This window comes from Hipposideros armiger, unplaced genomic scaffold (assembly GCF_001890085.2).
Source record: "Hipposideros armiger isolate ML-2016 unplaced genomic scaffold, ASM189008v1 scaffold_1142, whole genome shotgun sequence".
NCBI lineage: Eukaryota > Metazoa > Chordata > Mammalia > Chiroptera > Hipposideridae > Hipposideros > Hipposideros armiger.
The window spans coordinates 123,009-127,910 of record NW_017732492.1 but is presented as its reverse complement, the minus strand read 5'-3'; positions in this window follow the sequence as shown (position 1 = coordinate 127,910).

Sequence of the window (4,902 nt, the reverse complement as noted above, 5' to 3'; positions counted from 1 at the left end):
ATCTGATATATCTTGGTGATTTTTTTTCCTTTTCATTTATTTATTTGATATTTATATACTTATTTAAACTTACCCTGTTTGGTGTTCCCTCAGCTTACTGGATTTTTTTTTTCATTAAATTTGAAAATTCTTAGCCATCATCTCTTGAACTACTTATTTTGACCTGTTCTCTCTCCCTCTCTTGCTGTTTCATATCTCTGCTAAAATTCACTATTTGTACATGGATGACATCTACCTTTTCTAGTAAACCTTTAACATATTAATCATAATCATTTTAAATTCCTTGTCCAGATATTTCCACTTCAAGGTCATTTAACAATCTTGTTTTGGGAACTGATTTTTCTCTAGCAGTAGTATATTGTTTTACTTATTATTTCCTTGTGCTTTTTATAAGTTTTGGCTGAAAGACAGACATCTTACATGGGGCAGTAGAGACAGATAAATAATATTTATGCCCAAAATGGGCACATATCTTTTTTCTGAGGCCTTTATGTGGGGGTAAGTTTAAGTCAATTGAATAAGGTGTCATGCTAGGTTTGGGTTTTGTTGTCACTATTGTTACCTTCAATACACTGTGGATATTACATTCTGTTCAGAAGGGAGCCAACTGTTTGGTCAGATAGTTTTCTTTAATGTGTGCTCCACCCTCAACTTTGATTTCTTTGTACCTTGAGCTCAGGGATGCCCCCTTTCTATTGTCTTGTCTTATCCCTAGTAGCAGACTGTTGTTACGTATTGTTTGACACTTACTAGGCAGGTGTTGGGTAGGGCCAGCATTCTCTGTATTTGTTCAGTCTCCATCTTAATCAGCAGTTATGGTCCTGAATCTTTGGAGTGGGACCTTCTCAGTGACCCTGCCTCTAATCAACTAGTAGAGGATTTCTAATGGGCTGGACCCAGGAGTTTCCTGCCCTTTACCAAGAATGTGTCTTTATATATGCTGTTAGGGGAAAAGGTTTTGCTGCCCTTCCTTCAACATCTTAAGGAAAGCATCTTTGTTCTATATGAAAAGCAGGAAAGCCAGATCCAGACAGAGTTTGTATAAACCCCCACAGTGTTTTGGATCCTAGTTCTAGAGGACTCAGAGACACTGTGCAAACTACCAGGATAAGGACATGGGCAAATAAAACAAAGAAACTGGTATAGTTAGGAGAATCAAGGAATCAAGAACAAGATACTAAGAAACAAGGCAGAGTTCATATATTATGGTTAAGGCATATAAGGTAAGAGCTACATAATCAGAAGAATGGCTTGATTGCAAATGACAGGATGATTCTAGGTAAGTGAATGGAGCAATGCATATAAGAGTAACTTTCATGAATGGCCTTAGTGAATGCATTTCCCTGCCAGATGTTTCCCAATAAATTTAAACTGGTATTTAAATGAAAGGTCATAAACGTGTACTGTTTTGGCAGTCAAAGTTTGATGTATCACTAAATAGATTAGCTTTAAACTACAGAAAATATGTATTTTAATCTATTCTCTCTATATATTATAATCTATTCTGTATATGGCAGAGACTCCAGTTAAACATATTAGCTCATGTTTTTGTAGATCCAGTTTGAAGTAGCAGGAGTGACCTATTCTGACTACTATTCTTCAGAAAGATTGAGATTTTCAAAGGTGGAAAAAGAAAGAAAACAAAACCAGAATGGCTATTATCAATAAGACAAGTAATAACAAGTGTTAGAGAGGTTGTGAAAAAAAAAGAAACTCGTACATTGCTGATGAGAATGTAAATTGGTGCAGCCACTATGGAAAACACTACGGAGGTTCCTCAAAAATTAAAAATATAATTACCATATGACCCAGAAATCCCTCTGCTGGGTACCTACCGAAGAACCTGAAAACATTTATCTGTAAAGATATGTGCACCCCTATGCTCACTTCAGCATTATTCACGGTGGCCCAGACATGGAAATAACCTAAGTGTTCTTCAATAGATGATTGGATAAAGAAGATGTGGTGCATATATACAATAAAATATTACTTGGCCATAAGAAAAGATGAAATACTCCCATTTGAAACAACATGGATGGATCTTGAGATTATCATGCTAAGTTAAATAAGTCAGACAGAAAAAGTCGAGAACCACATGATTTCACTCACATGTGGGGTATAAAACTAAAAGCAACAAGTGAACAAACAAACAAACAAGCAAGACTCATACACACAGACAACAGTTTAGTGGTTACCAGAGGGTTAGGAGGTAGGGGGTGATAGAAGAGGTTAAAGGGGGTCAAATACATGGTGACAGAAGGACATTTGACTTTGAGTGGTGAACACACAATGCGATATATGGATAATGTATTATCAAACTGTACACTTGAAACCTGTATAATTTTACTAATCAATATCACCCCAATAAATTTAATTTAAAACTGGAAAAACTGGAAAAAAAAAGACATTTAGCACATGAAGTTATCCTGAAAACAGAAAAGATAAATTGATGAAAGAAAAAAAATCAGGGGACATAGAAGACAATGAACTGATGTGACTGATGGTGGAGATAAGTCAGCATGTTTTTAAAAAACCAAATCCTACCTGACAACATCTGTCGGTCAGAAGTTGTAAACAATTCAAGTAAAATTAAAATGCAATCTTTGTCTTTATAATAGGTGCTTACAAATGGTTGGGAAGACAAACCTAACACACATCTACAGTACAAAATATTGAGCTCTCCGAGTAATCTGTGACACCATGTGAGTTCTGAAGACATTGCGCCAGCTTCCTTCTCCTGGACCTGCTTCTTGTATCGACTTCTGTGGACCGAGACTCAGTGCTTAAATACACTGCTCATTTAGCTCCAATGATGCCATCAGTTTTGGTTGTCTTCTTACCTCTCTGAAAAATGTTCTGCTTCCTGTTGTAAATTCTCACTTTGTTTTGCTCCTTTTTGTTTTGCTCCATTTCCCCACTCTCGTCAACTATATGTCTATCCAAAGATCGAGTTTTATGCTTTTTCCTCTCTCTCTCTCTCTCTTTCTTTCTCTCTCTCACTCAACAACAGAACTCCAGCTATCTTCTTGTTACATTTAATTGTCAGAATAAAATGTCTTAAATTTTATACTGGTTCTGTTTTCTAAATATTTCTGTTTGGATACTATTCTGTTATGTCCTCATCCAACAATTTATGTTTATTAAACACCAGAGATAATCTTAGCAAAGAAGGTTGAAATATAAAAAAGAAGTAACTCCTGACTTTCATAAAAAAGCAATAATAATAACCAACCAATCATTTATTCACTTCTTCATTTACTTCACAAATATTTATTATCACTATATTTCCAATAGTTACACAGTTCCTCCCACAAATTACTCATTCACTGAACATTACCACATTATTTAATGAAAATAGGTAAGGGAAGCCTATATGAGAAAAGATAAGGTTGTATTTAGCACAAGAAAGGAAATAGAGACAAACATGGAGTTATTAGAGCTAGTTGACAGTCACTACTAATGGTTAATTAGGGGAAAAATTTTGTTCTGCAATGGAAGGGACATATTTTGAATTTTTTAAAAAGTGGCTGATAGCAAGGACTGTGAATAATTAGTATCTACTCCTAAAGGAACAGAAAACCTTGTTTTCAAAAACATTTCAAGAAAAGAAATACTTTAGAAATTATTGCCTGTGCATCATTTTAATAGCCTTACCTGAAGGTAGATTGTGTGAAGTCTTCATGGTACCTCACAGTGGGGTTAATGTCCTCATTAAACACATGTAGTTATTTGCATCTAAAATCTCCTTTAATGTCTTTGTCATCTTTATTTATAACTTGCTGAAATATAGGGTAAAGTAGATAATTCCCCAAAGTAATACCAGGATATTAAATGCTGAATTTTATAAATTATTTCTTTTGTTTTCTGCAACTTGGCACAGAAAATTTCTTGAAATGTAAAAACACTATTCCCATATTTGATGTAAATAGAATACTCATGAATTTTAAAGATTCTCCTTATGCCACTAATTTAATACTCTAAACAAATATAGTGCTTCTCAAAAAATACACATTAAGTCCTGGGAAAGAAGAAAAGAACTTGTTTCCTCTACAGTTATGTGTAATGTTTAAATATCACACAGTAGTATGTGAGTTGCCAGTTCACTGTAGGATTTAACACATCTCTTAAAGGAGCACCTTGAATATACACGCGCTTAACAGGGATAAAAACTTCTTTTTTACATTTAGTAACATTTGAATGAGAAGTAGTCTGTAATAAAAAAAAATACATAAGTAATTCAGTGTCATACAGTATTGAATACAGTCAAAGGCTATAAATCACAATTAGGAAAATCTGATTATGGTTCCTGCTACTAGATTTGGTCAGCAGAGTGCATGTCTTGAGAATTCAAAGTGAAAAATGCCACACATTTGGTGGCTGTCATATTTTTAAGATGGGGCATTCTTTAAAAACCAACAATATATCAGTAGTTTGGTAATATTTAAGCTAGCTATTTTGCTCCAAAGACATTTTGCTTAATAGGAAAACCTTAAAAACATTTCTACTAGAGGCAAGAACAAAACAAAGATGCCCTCTATTATTATTATTATTATTAGTATTATTATTATTACTACTAGTAGTAGTAGTAGTAGTAGTAGTAGTAGTAGTAGTAGTAGTAGTAGTACTGTTATCCAGTGCAATTAAGTAAAAAGAAGTTTAAAATTTGGAATATTTATGATAACAGAACCAAGAGAATTATTTGTTTTTTAAATCCTGTAAAGCACAAGACAAATCTGTTCACTATTGCTGTATAGCAAATCACACCAAAATTTAGTGATTTAAAACAACAATTCTTTATAATCACTCATGATTTCTGTGGGATGGGAATTTGGAAACATCTTAGCTGGGGAGTTCTGACTCCGGCTTATCGTGGGGTCATCAAAAAAGCTTCTTCACACATAT